This window comes from Lissotriton helveticus, chromosome 5_1 (assembly GCF_964261635.1).
Source record: "Lissotriton helveticus chromosome 5_1, aLisHel1.1, whole genome shotgun sequence".
NCBI classification, from domain to species: Eukaryota; Metazoa; Chordata; class Amphibia; order Caudata; family Salamandridae; genus Lissotriton; species Lissotriton helveticus.
In genome coordinates, this window is record NC_136065.1 from 1,606,897,147 (window position 1) to 1,606,912,412 (window position 15,266).

A 15,266-nucleotide genomic window follows, 5' to 3' on the forward strand; every position below is an offset into this window, starting at 1 on the left:
TCAGTGAATATATATATATATATATATATATATACATATATATATATATATATATATATATATATGAACAAAGTTCCCAAAAGGAGTTGGAACGCACACCACAGCAGCTTGTTCCAACAAACTTTTATTTGGAGGATACTCAGCTTAATGGGCACAGTACTTGTCACGCCGACTGGTTTTGGAGCCTCCTGCTCCTTCTTCACGGGCGTTTTCCTTGAAATTTAGCAGCTTTCAAAACATCACACAGCGCGCATTTATAACCTTCCGCCCATTTCGGCATTTGCTAGGTCACATGTTCTCCCTCTGGTGGGTTGCATGTTGGAATTCATAGTGCGTTTGATACTTTAACCCTCTGGTGGTTGCTGCATTATTCCAATTGTTATGGTGTATGTTTCGAACCCTCTAGTGGGTTCCGTGCCCAGAGTGCTAAGTTAATTTTCAGAGCTGTTGTGCTGCTCACGGGTCAATAGTTGCCGCCCTCGCAGTCTCATCATTGATTTGACAGCAGTGCAGTTCCTCGCGGTTTTGGGACCGCCGTCAAATCAATGATGAGACTGTGAGGGCGGCAACTATCGACCTGTGAGCAGCACAACAGCTCTGAAAATCAGTGCAGGGTGCAAGGGTGAGAGGTGTGGCACTTACCGTGGGCATGAGAGTCTCTTGCACCCAGTAATACATCAGGTGAACTCTGCTGGGGAGGCACAACTCAGGTGAAAGTTGCAGTGGGCAGGACTGAGTGACCTATAATGGATTCTGAGGTGAGCAGATAACGGCTGAAAATTGGCAGAGGAATATGTAAGATACCTCCCATGGCGGTGCTGATCTGCAGCAGGACCAGGAGTTACACATCACAGTGGTGGTGCAAAGTGTGTGGGGCCACCGCCTAGGTGGCAGCCAGTGGTCATCCGGGCATAAGCTACCACATACTCTGGACAGGTGTTAAGTGGTGTAAGGACACGGCCGCGCACTAAACGATGAGCGGAAGGGGATCCAGCACAACCTAGCAGGGGTAGCTGGACACTACAGCTACACTAAAGATTTTCCGCCACTGCCAGAACAGAAAGGTAAAGCAGATAAGGGAGTGGAGGAAGTGGGTGCGCCTAAAGAAACACTGGAGGACATTATGGCCGCCCTCAATAACGTACAGATGACGGTGGGCTCCATTTCAGCAAATGTAACGTTCTTACGGGCGGATTTCCAAAAAATGTACGCCAGGGTCACGGAGGTGGAACAGGCGACAACATCACTCACTAAAGACACTACAATTTTGATTAAGAAGGTAGCGCAATTCGAGGCCGATCATAAGCGAATGGCAACAAAACTGGATGACCAAGAAGGGCGATCTCACCGGAATATTGTGCAAATTATGGGAATTCCCGAGAAGGAAGGGGGCCCCACCATGGACCTATATATCGAGGACTTAATATAAACAAGACTACAACCTAAGGGTCTTTATAACTACTTTTCAGCAGAACCCGCGCATAGGGTGCCGGGTGGCCGGCCTAAACGCAGTGCCCCCCAAGGGCCGTGCTGGCCCGTATCTTCATTTCCGGGAAAGAGACGCCATTCTTCAAACGGCCCGAGTGGCGCCACCCATTCGAGTACAAAACTCTGTGATCTCCTTCTTCCCGGACTATACGGCGGCAGTCTCGGCACGCCGCAGGAGCACAAACAAAGAAGAACAAAGGAGGCAACGCTGTCTTGGAAGGGAGGACGATCTTGGAGACACTGTGCAAGAAGAGGGCGAGGATGACCAATTGCGTCAGGAATCCGGAGAATTAGACCCCGTGTGACCTCATACCACCATGTGATGAAGATATAGACTGACATAGATTCAGGCCCTCCTCAGTAATATATCAACAGTGGAGCTATCGCTGAATAAGGAATCTGGGGCGTGGGGAAGATGTTGTCTTCCTTGGACTTCCCGCTCCCAAAAGCGCAAGTAATGGTTACGGGATTAGGATCTAAGAACTTTGCTGAGTTGGGGAGGCAGGCAGTTCTGGGTCTGCATGGCAGGGAGGCAGGGAGGGGGGGGAAGGGGTTGTTTCAAGTTTTTTCACAAGAAGGTTATTACATGATTATGTACACTGTTAGTTATACAGTCATAGCACACACTGAGAAACGCTCTCAATGTATCCTGGAACATCTCAATTGTTTTCAAGGCCCTTTTGGGCATGAAACAGAAAGGCGCAGCCCAGGTTGAATCAACTGTAGATCCTAGTATTATGTTGCCCACTCTCTCCCTACTCACATGGAACGTACGAGCTCTTGGTGATAAGATTAAACATGGCTTAGTTCTACAATGCATTAAAAGGGGTGGCCCAGCAGTAGTGTTGCTGCAAGAGACACATCTTACTGGCACATCAAGTAAAGCGATGGACAGATGAGGATACAAAATGGTGGCTCATTCCGAATTCACGTCAGCGTCCAGGGCGGTGGGCATACTGCTGAAGAAACAATTTCCATTAATAATACATGATGTTAGATCTGATGGCTTGGGGATATTTGCCACCAAAATTACGCAGTGGGAAGGAAGACCCCTAAACATAGTGTCTGTTCACATCCCCCCAGCGTTGCACGCAGTGGCCTTACCGGACCTCAGTGACTTCTTGCTCGGACTGCCGGAGGGGGAGCTCATTATTGGAGGGGATTTTAATGCAACTCTGAATTAATCCTTAGATAGATTCCCTATCAGGACTGGCGCATCGGGAGGAATGTGCCTGGGGAGCTTTCTGGATGCCATGGGCCTTATAGATATGTAGAGAAGATACCACCCAACAGAACGAAAAGTCACATATCACTCAGGGGTCCACAATAGTCTGACATGGATAGAATATTTCTTGGGTTCGCTGGGGAGCCTTAAAAATGTAGTGACTATAGAAGTCAGGCCCCGGGGCATTTCTGACCATTCCCCAATATTGCTTAGGTACACCTACCACAAACAGAATAGGCACCAGGTTTACCCGATACGCCGCGGTTACTTGCAAGTCGCGTTAATTAGAAGGGCGCTTAAAAAAGGAACAGACCAGTACTTTCAAGAAAATATGGTTCCGTTGCCTCACCAACCATCCTCTTGGAGGTGTTTAAGACAGTTATCCGGGGTCAAGCCATTGCCTCCATTACGGCACATAAAACGGAGGGGCAGCTAGAACTGCAGAATCAAGAGTCCGAATTGCACGCTGCAGAAGCCCAACACGCTAATGAACCCACCCCTGACACATCCCACAACCTCAGACTAAAGCAGCAGCGACACAAAGGACACCTCACAGTAACCTGGCGAAGTCTACCATTTTTGACCTTCTCGTTTATTCATTGTTTGTATTTGGTCTATTATCTGAAGGTTCTACTGTATTAATTGCATTATATATTCTGTGCCATTATTCCTTGAATGTGGATTGTGGTGCCAATTTTGAGACAAAATAATATTGTACTTAGGAGGGCCTTTTGTCTCCCAGCTTGATTACTTAGAACTGTAGGCCTTTTGTACTTTCAATTGTTTTTATTGAATTTGAATGAGTGGATCCTTCAGGATCGGCACAAATGGGACTGAGTGAGTATGTGTTGGAGTGATTGTGTGAATGACTGTTTTTGTGGGGGTCTGTAATTTTGCTTTATATGTTTGTCTTTTGATATTATATTTACTGAAATTAATAAATTGTATATATATATGAATACTGATTAAAACATATTCATGTATTTATGTCTAAATTTTGTTTATTGATTGCTTACTCCTGGGAGGGAGACTGTATTCGTAGTGACTTTACCAGCACTTGTTGATTAATTTCAGGTGGAGACTTTTCTGTTGTATTATATTGTACCTCACAGCATTGACCAGACCACAGCTACAGGCAACGCGACACAAAGTATATGACATCAGCGATAAAGCCGGGAAGTTATTGGCGTGGCTAGATAGAGAGAAAAAAGTGATAGGTGGATAGCGCAGCTCTGCACAGAAGGGGGGCAGGTCACAACTGACCCACACACAATAGTGGGCCCACTGGCGCGACACTTTCAAACCATTTACTCGTCAGAATCGGAGATGACCATAGAGGAGGCGCTAACTTATGTACAAGACCTCAACATGCCCAAACTAACTCCGGAAGCCGCAAAAGAATTGGAGAATGATCTAACGGTCGACGAGCTGCAAGCCACCATCGGAGCGCTGCAGTCGGGCAAAGCTGTAGTTTTATAAAAAAACGGCAGAATACACTACTTCTCACTTGTTAAATATGTTCGTCGATAGTCTGAAGGTGGGCAAACTCCAAACGGACCAACGCACAGCCACAATAGTGGCTATCTTAAAACCTGGGAAGCATGCAGAACAACGTACCTCGTACCGGCCTATCTCCCTGATAAATGCAGAAGGCAAAATCCCAGCAAAATTGTTGGCTGGTCGGCTCACACCGCACTTGTCAGCACTCATACACCCAGACCAATCGGGCTTCATGCCAGGCAGAAGCAAGGCCCTTAATCTGAGGAAACTCCATGGGGCACTTGCTCGCGTGGTCTATGTGGAGGAACCAGCAGTGGTGCTCTCACTGGATGCACACATGGCGTTTGATATGGTCAAATGGCCCCTTCTATTTGCAGTGTTACAGCACCTGGGGTTTGGACCAAAATTTTGCTCCTGGGTTAGGCTCCTATACACCAAGCCGATGGCACATGTCACTGCCATTTCGGAAGACTTTTCCCTAGCGAGGGGCACGCGCCAGGGCTGCCCACTATTGTCGCTACTTTTCGTGCTGGTGTTGGAGTCTTTGGCGGCATGGATACGATGGGAACCAATGAAACGAGGCCTCAAATGGACAGAAAGTTGGGAGGACTGAGTGTCCCTCAATGCCGATGATATCCTGTTGTATCTGACCACACCGAGGCACTCCATACTGAACCTCCTGAATGTATGTACTGTTTATGGTATGGCTTCCAGGTATACCATAAATTGGTCTAAATCTATACTCTATGTGCTGCACGGTCACCCGGCACATCTTCCTGATAGTTGCCCGCTGAAGATTGCAGGAAGTACATTTAAGTACTTGGGTATCTACGTGACCGCCGACTCCGGGGAACAGGATTCTACAGCTGCCACTGGAGCGTCTCAGGCGAGATGTGCATCACTGGGGGACATTGCCGCTAACATTATTAGGAAAGGCAGAGCTTTTTAAAATGATGGCCTTACCTCGCTTCTTATATGTTTTAGAGAATATGCCATACCAAGTACTGCCAACCTATTTTAAGGCAATCTTGGCAAGGTTTCTAGCCTCCTATGGGGTAATAGGCCAGCACGTATCGCACAAGCCAAAGTGGTGCGAGGATGGTGTGATGGGGGAATAGCGCTCCCTGATGTTCAACTCTATTACTGGGAAGCGCAGCTGAAAGTGATTAACCAATGGTTGCATGTCCCACAATCAGATCCGGTATTCAAGGCAGACAGAACGCAGCTTGGCACGAGGGGTATGCTTTCTTCCCTCTATGGCAAGAAATGTTTGGTCCATTGCGCCACACTCTGGCGTTATGGCATACCGCTCAGGCCAAATTAGGATGGTGGGGAGTAATGACCCAGCTTACTCCACTATGGGACACGAAAAGATTAGACAGACTTCGAAACAGCAAAGGCTTCGATCAATGGGATGATATAGGAATATCAACGGTGGATGATATGTGGCAGGGAGGTCAAATAGTGTCATTTGAGCGTCTACAACAACTCTACGAATTGGCTCCCTCCGAAATATTTAGATACACGCACGTTAGGCATGACCTGATGTCGGCACTGCCAGCCGGATCTGAAGTCCCGGAGGCATGCCCTATGGAGGATAGGCTGCTAAGTGATTACATGCCGAAGAGGGCCACCTCTTTTATATACTGCAAATTAGTGAATAATCTGCCAGACCCGACGGGACCCCTGAGAGCTAAATGGTCTCATGACATAGATGATATTGATGACTCAGAATGGCAAGAAGTGTTGGCGTCCCCAAGGGAGGTGGGCATACCCTCACGCCTTAGGCTTGTGCAGCTCTGAATTTGGAAAGATCATACTACACCAGAAGCGCTCTGCACAAGATGGGAAGAATATTTGATTTTGATTTGATTTATGGATTTGTATAGCGCAACAAATGCCCATGGGCGTCTTAGCGCTAATAGAATAGAACACTCCTTCTGTCTCTGTGGCTGCGGAGAAGAAGGAACCTTTTTTCATACTATGTGGGACTGTCCTAGATTAGCAGCATACTAGACACAAGTACTGCGCACTATATCACAATCAGAAGGGGTGTCACTCATGCCTGAACCACAACGATGCATGTTGAATAATGGGAGCGGGAACGGTCACGTGGCACTTGGCAAATTAAAGAAACGCACCAGGTTTAAGTGATTCGCACAGAAAATAAAGTTACGAAGTCAACTTTAACGATATAAAAAAGCAGGAAAGCGTGCTTAAAAACAACATTGTCAAATCGAACAAAAATTTGCATTTACGCAGAATTTAAAGATCGTTCAGAAAAATGTTTTTAATTACTCCCAAAAAAAGTGCTCACCTATGAAGAAGTGGATACGAACACTATCAATGGCTGTGACTGTGGAATAGTAAAAGTTCGAGAAGGTTGGCAGATTATAAATGCTTTGCAGAATGATGATTGGTTGAGCATGATGTCACTGGGTGTGAGAGCTGTGATTGTGCATGTTGTAATTGAGCATGCGCAAATAAAATAAAATACGTTAGGTGTACTCAGCCAGACGGTGGGACGTATTGTGCGCATGCGTAACATTAGCACATGCATGCGCAACGTGAAGGCAACTTCTAGGGGGTAAATACACAGATGGAGTTCGGATGTCGTTTGAACACTGGCTCCTGCAGGAGGCGGGAAGCCGGCGGGACAGTGGGGGAATTGGAGACCCTCCCAGGGTCCCCAACGGTGACGGCCAAAATAAATTTAAAGAAAAGTCCATTTCCGGGGGAATGGGGTCCCCGGGACCTTGAAGTGACTTCAGGACGGGGGCTATGTAGCCCTCCTAAATAAAATAAAAATATATATTTAGCCATGCCCCGGGGGATGGGGACCCCGGTGCCCGAAATTGGCTACGTGAGGGCGCCACGCGGCCCCCTTCCCATACAAAAATTGAATACGGATACTCTGCTTATTGTCATCGTACCATAAGCGTACCCTTCCAATCACGCGCTGAATGCTAATTGGCTGACAAGTGGTTGTCAACAATCGAAACTAAAAACTGTTGGCAGCCATTTTATGCCTTGGTAGAAGGGAGGCTGGAGAAGTATGTGAAATGGGTGTTTAAAACATGAAAAGGGGGAGGGTAAACACACCCTGATCCTGTAGGTCTGCTCAGGCACAAGGACCCTCACAGCCCCAATTTTTTTTTTGGGGGGTAAAATCGTGGGGTGCGCGTATGATCCGTGCATTCTAGCGATATAAAAAAAAAAGAAACATAGGCTTCTGCGCGTCTTTAGTAATTTGCACTCTTTCAACTGTATAGAGGAGATGCAGAAGTGCTGGATACAGGATCCACCCATAAGTAAGAAAAGGTAACGATAACACTACTTACCTGATAAGTTATTTTTCTTTCATAGGCTAACATTGACTGGTTTCACTTACAAATTCTTCTAAGTGTGGAGTTTTGGAACTTTAAAAAATTCACCTAAAATCATCCAAACAACAAATTCCAATTTACTCACCTGTTATCAGGAGATAACCAAGTGCTGCATCTTTTAGCCCAACACTGACCCTGAAAAGTAGTTCTAAGCACACTTACAAGTAACTTGTATTTCCTTCCATAGGAATCCCCTTCCTATAAAAAAAAAATGAATAAAGTTAGATTTGCCGTTGAGGTTCTAGGGGATAGGGTCCCCATGGCCCAAAAAAAGTAAAAGGAAGGGGGGCCACACAATGTAATGTAATTAAAAATATATATATATATATAAAAATAATTAGTTTAAGAATTAATACATTTAAAAATTGTCATTTACAAAACCTTTGAAACTGACTGAAAAAAACATAAAAGAATAAAATATGTAAAAATAAATAGTTAACAAAATGTAAAAAGTCAGTACAAAAAATATAAAATGTGTCATATTTACAAATTGTCATTTAAAAAACCTTTGAAATTCACTGAAAAAAACATAGGTTTTAGACATGTTATAGTTAGGAATTATCGTTTAAAAACACTCACAAATTCGCTGAAAAAAACACAGGTTTCAGGGATGTTATAGTTAGTTGGACATTTCATTAGTACAAAACTATTGAAATTCCCCTGTTATAGTTAGTTGTACTAACTATAACTCACGCGCCCGCAATCCACTGCTGATGATGTCACATATTACATCATTCATGACATGGTCAGTGACATCACTGATGACATCACTGATGACATCTCAAATGACATCACTGATAGCATCACTGACATACCCTGTGGATCCCAAAATAAATGAAGCGCGGCTCCCGCGCTTTAATGTTAATTAGCAGCTGGAGGGGCCAAATCCCAGGGGCTAAATAAAAATAAAGTGTGGGGTGGCCCCCCCACACTGCCCCGCGGACCGCCAACCCTGGGGCAAAATATGTATTATAGCGGGAGGCACACGGCCCCCCCGCAGCCCTGGGGACCGCCACCCCCGGGGCTTCAATATGATGTAAGCGGGGGGGCTCACGGCCCCCACGAAGTCCCCCGGACCGCCACCCCCAGGGCTTTTAAAAAAAAAATGTCAATAAAAAAACCTGTTTGGGGGCTCAAGCCCCCCACACGCCTCGGGGACTGCCACCTCCCCGGGGCACTACATAATTAAATTGGGGGGGTCCATGATGGTGGGACGCCCCCGGAGCTTTTAAATTTTGGAGGGGGCCACGCGGCCCCCCCTCCTGGAGACTTGTGGTGGCGCTGGGGACCGCCATCCCCCGGGGGTGGCTCCGGCACTGTCCCGGGGTGCCCACACCCAGGACACTGTAGTTTGCTATGGTAGTAAAAAGGGGCATGGCCTCATTACACATCTCTGCAACGCAGGCCCCTGGTGCATACTGGAGGTTCCTAGTGGGCTACTTGGCTCCCAGGGACCCCCAGTTTTCAAGGGGACTTAATCTCCCAACTTAGAATTCACCACGGGGCGCTTTTGCACAGTGGTGAAGGGAGGGGTCCGGGCTTGAGATGATGTGTGTGCAAACACGCCCTGTGGCATGTTTTAAGTTGGGGAATTAATTCCTCTTCAATCCGGAGGCCCCCTAGGGGCCAACTAGCCCACCAGGTACCTCCAGTAAGCGCCATGAAGCTGTGTTGCAGAGTGTTGTAAAAAGGGACTTGGCCTCTGGACACCTCTCTGCAACGCAGCTCACTGGCGCATACTGGAGGTACCTGGTGGGCTACTTATCCCCTAGGGGACCTCTGGATTGAAAAGGAATTAATTCCCCAACTTAAAACATGCCACAGGGCGTGTTTGCACACGTGTCACCTCAGGCCCCGCCACCTTTCTTCACTATTGAGCAAAGTATTCCTCTAAAATCAGCCTAACTACGAATTCTGATTTACTCACCTGTTATCAAGAGAGAACTCAGTGCTGCATCTTTCAGCCCACTACTGATCCTGAAAAGTTATTCTAACCATACTCACAGTAACTTGAATTTCCTTCCATAGGCTAACATTGACTGGTTTCACTTGGAAGTTCTTCAAAGTGTGGAGTTTTGGAACTTTTAAAAATTCCTCTAAAACCAGCCGAACTACGAATTCAGATTTACTCACCTGTTATCAGGAGAGACCTCAGTGCTGCATCTTTCAGCCCACTACTGATCCTGAAAAGTAATTCTAATCATACTTACATTGACTTGAATTTCCTTCAATAGGATATCATTTCCTGCTATATAAAATATATGTAAATTTAAAAAAACTATAAAATTAAAAAAAATTATATTACAATTTCAATATTTGTAAAAACATTTTTTTTCAATTTATATTAAAAATATGTAATGTAATTTAAAAATTAAATATCTAAATTTAAATACTTAAAACAATGTACTAAATCAGTATAAAAATATATAACAATTTATACATTTAAAAATTATCATTTATAAACCTTTGAAATTCACAAAAAAAAACATAGGTTTCAGCCATGTTATAGTTAGGAATTAGCATTTAAAAAAACCTTAGCAATTCACTGAAAAAACCCAAAGGTTTCAGCCACGTTATAGTTAGGAATTAGCATTTAAAAACCCTTTGAAATTCACTGAAAAAACCATAGGTTTCAGACATATTATAGTTAGCTGGACATTTCACTCACACAAAACCATTGAAATTCCCCCGTTATAGTTAGTTCAGCTAACTATAATTTGCGCGCCCGCAATGCACTGCTGATGACGTCACATATTACATCACTCATGACGTGGTCAGTGACATCACTCATGACATCAGTGATGACATCTCAAATGACATCATCCTTGTGAAAGAATGGCAGGCCTCCTCTCACCGTAATATAACCTTTGATGCACACATTCAAAAATAGAAACAAAAATTTTCAAAAAAATAGAGATACCAATATCAGTTACAACAACCTATTCAGTAATTCCAACCTCTACATACACATCCACTCATTCACCAACAGTTCTATGTAGTCACTCATACATGTACTCACTCATCATATGTACTCATACACCTATACATCCTGTTACACACCGATACTCATCCATAGAGTTACTCACACATGCAAATAAACTTCTATTGACTTGCATATACAGCTATACACACACCACTACACTTACTTCTACAGAAACGTACACATACTTACTCTCATAAACAATCACTTATAGAAACACATACTTATTTATACAGGAACTCTTCCAATCTCTCACTCTCACATATACTCACTTATATACATCAATACTCACATATACTAGTTTAAAACATATGAAGTTGCTCATAAAGATTCTATTGACACAGTCATTCACTCACTAAAACGCCCATAAACACACTCATCCACCCATACAGTGCTGCACACATGCTGTCTTCAAAACATATACAAACAGTGAGTCAGTCATTCATGCGTCTGTGCGCTAATTAATACCCCCACCAATCCATACAAACACTCATACTGATACTCAAAAAAACAACTAATAACCCATATAGACACTCATGTAGCTACTCACCAACCCATGCAGCCACTTATACACAAAGTGAGACACTGATTCAGATATTTCCATATTGAAACATTACTCGCTAATACATGTATTCAAAAAGATACACTTAATAAGTCAGTTATACAATCAATTTTTCAAAAAAAAGCATCCATTTAGACACTTACCCGTTTATTCTTCCATCGACCTTTAGATACACATATATAAAAAATATTTATTTTTAAGAAAGACACACATTCACTGGATGATGTCATCAGTGATGTCATTTGAGATGTCATCAGTGATGTCATAAGTAATGTCACTGACCATGTCATGAGTGATGTAATATGTAACGTCATCAGCAGTGCATTGCTGGTGCGTGAGTTATAGTTAGCTGAACTAACTAAAACGGGGGAATTTCAATTTTTTTGTATGAGTGAAATGTCCAGCTAACTATAACATATGTGAAACCTATGATTTTTTCAGTGAATTTCTAAGGTTTTTTAAATCCTAATTCCTAACTATAACGTGGCTGAAACCTATGTTTTTTGCAGTGAATATATATATATATATATATATATATATATATATATATATATATATATATATATATATATATATATATATATATATATATATATATATATATATATATATATATATATATATATATATTCACTGAAAAAACCATGCCCTCTACTACTTTCTTCCCCCATACTCTTTTGGAAAATGCATCACAATATCACTGACAACAGTGTACCATTCCCACCCAATAAGGAGCAAACTTGTGCTCGGAACACTTTAGCCAATAAAATATCATGTTGTTCCACAGACAAACAAGGAATGACTGCCAAACCTTCCACTTTTAATACTTCACAGCATGGAGCATGTTACCCTAATACTCCCCGAACAGGAAGGAATCCCTAACAAAACTTTTCCACTGACTTCTTGTACGACTAACGGTTCCTATGAAAAAAATGTAAATCTCCAGCACAGTAACTATTTCAATTAGCAACATATTGTGGTGAACTTCTAACCTCTGTGCTCACGCAAGTGTTCCATGAACTGTTACTATGGTAACAGGCAGAAAGGTACTGGCTGTACAAAAACCGTTATATTTACCCTGTATCAGGAAAGCAAAGTAAAACAAAACACTGTACCACAATTACAACCGCCTTGCGCAACTTGCGCGTCCATGCCCCCCTAAAAAATTAAAAGGGTGTGCACCTCAAACCCCGGGAACATCCACCCCCCGGAGATTTCTGTATTGTGTGACACGGGCTCGGTGGCCCTCCGCCTGGTGCCCTCGAGAGCCCTGGAGACCACCATGCGCCAGAGCCGGTTCCTGCAGTGTCACGGGGTGCCTACCCGCGGGATACTCTTGTTTGCTATAAAAAGTCTTGCGGCTCCCACTCTCCCATAGCAAACTTAGGGGCTCATTAGGATGGCGGACGGACCTGCGTCCGTCCGCCACCCTAGAGGAGGAGGGACCGTCCGCAGTGGCAGCGGCGGTCCCTCCAGTGCAATTAGGATGTGACCGCCACCCTGGCGGTCACATACTCAATATTTAACATTGCAGCGGGTGCTGCTTGAAGCAGCACCCGCCGCAAGGTTAAATATGCATGCTTAGCATTTGCATGCACAAAGCGCCAGGCACCGCGCGGTGCCTGCCGCTTCGTGCATGCAAATGCAGGGGGGTACCATAGGTACCCCCCATGTGCACCCCCACTCACCCTGGGGGCCCACAATGGGCCCCCACAGAATAAACCATATGCCTTTCCACGGCGGAGAATCCGCCGCGGAAAGGCATCTGTTTTTCGCCATCCTAATATGGCTGGCGGTGTCTGATAGACCACGCCAGCCATGTTAGAGCTTTTCCACCGCGGTCGGAAGGCGACAGCGGCAGAAAACCTGCGGACCGATTTTGAGACCCACCACCATCCTAATTTGGCGGTGGGTCTTTTGTGCCTCCCCGGCGGATTTCCTGCATCCTCCGGGCCGGCGGTGGCTTCCGCCGGCCCGGAGGATGCGGGAAAACCGCGATCCTAATCGGCCCCATTGTTTGAACTTCTAAAGACACAACAGTAAAATCTGTTCTCACTTTCAAAATCAAAACATGCAACTTAGCATCTCCCCATGTGTAAAAGCAATGCTGGTGTTCTATAGAGGAGTGTACCCCATTGACCTGTGTACCCTGTTCACTCAGCGCATATGTATTAATGGTGCGCATGCGCACAATACGCCTCACCACGCCCACCATCAGTCCGTATACCCCTAATGTTTTTCATTTCATTTGCGCATGCTCTATTCGAGCATGAAGGTCACGAGGAGTCGGCGGGACTGTGAGGGCATTGTACGCTCCGTCTTTTTTGTGGATAGAGTCACGTGTGTAGTGACGTATGTACTGGATGGCTGTGGTGTGGGTGTATATCAGCCATGAGGGAGTGTGTGTGCCGATCTGACAACTAAACCTGGAACTAAGAAATCATTAAAATGGAAATCTGGGCCGTGTACTGTTGGAGGACCACGGTCAAGTGCAGCGATTAAATACTCAAATATAACATTGGGGACTGTGAGAGGAGCCGGGGACCGCCAATGACTAGGGCAGCGTGTGGTAGGCAAATGCATCACAAAATTGGCTACATACATGATGACTGTATCGTAACGTCACATAGAAAAAAAAGAAAGCCATTCAAAATTAGCATGAAGAACATAGACATAAGTAGACAACAGCCAATCACATTTTTTTTTTAAATCTGTGGAAGGAAAGTGATTGGTCACTAATACGTTTCCATATAACCCTTCAAAACCAATCAAAAACAGGTGTACAATTTTTTTGTTTTTAACGTACAAGTTAATCAGATATTTTGGCATGTACACGAACCGAGAGGGAATTATTAAAGATGACTTGCTTTCGCAAGACCTCAAAAGGCATGTTACAAAAAAAGTATGCACTTCACTGCCAGACTCCATTTAATGATCATCCAGGCTCTCAACTTAAACACTTCACAAATCATCTCTCATCACTTTGTCTTCTTTTTTAGTGTATTGTATGAAGTAAAGTGCGTGACCCTATGCCCAGAGCCCTCGAAGGTTCTAGATAATGCCACGTCCCACGGCCAGCTCCTGCAGTGTCCCGGAGCCGCACAGCCCCTCTCCCTACATTTAAAAGCCCCTGGGGGAGATGGTAAATTACTACTGAATACGTTAGTACACGCCACTCTTACGCTACCAGGAAAAAACAACAACAGTATAAGGCCCAGATTTCCATTGTAGTGATTTCTTAGTTGCAGGTCTAGTTGACAGATCGACACACACACTCCCTCATGGCTGGTATACACCCACAGCACACCCATTCAGCGCATCCGTCACTACACACGTGACTCTATGTATAAAAAAGAAGGAGCACATGTGTTGTATACCATTTAAGAGTTGTTCCCAAAGTACCGAACAAGGGGGCCCACTACTACATGCGTGGCTTCTTTGGTCTCTGAGTTAGTGTTTCCCGAAGCACTGAGCGGATGAAGAACCTGCGATGATGATGATGGGAGCAGAAGTATGTTGTTAGCCATACTGATATCAAGACTCGGCACCACGTATGAGACTTCTTTGTTGTAGATCAGGACTACATCATGCAGAAGGTGTCTTATCCACGAAAGGGTGAGCAGTGAGGCTTGAGTACGCATCGGATCTACCGACCCCCAGGCACCCTGATCTACCGACCCCCGGGACCACGCACACGATTCAGCGAGGACATCGCCGACTTCATCAGCCCGCATGCCCTCCCCTCCGCCGACTACATCCTCCTGGGGGACCTCAACTTCCACCTGGAGAACAACAGCGACCGCAACACCATCACCCTGCTCGACAACCTCGCCAACCTCGGACTCAAGCAGCTGGTGTCCACCCCCACCCACCTCGCCGGACACACACTCGACGCCGTCTTCTCATCCAGCAAAGACATCGCCTTCAGCCACGCAACAGGACTCCACTGGACGGACCACAGCTGCGTCCACTTCACCTTCAAAAGAACGACGATCCACCACCACCAGCAACAGGTTGCCCGAAGAAGCTGGAACAAGATCACAGCCGACCAGTTCACCGCCTCCCTGAGCCAGCACCCTCCGGCCGGCTCAGCGAACCCCAGCCAGGCCGCCGACAACCTCACGA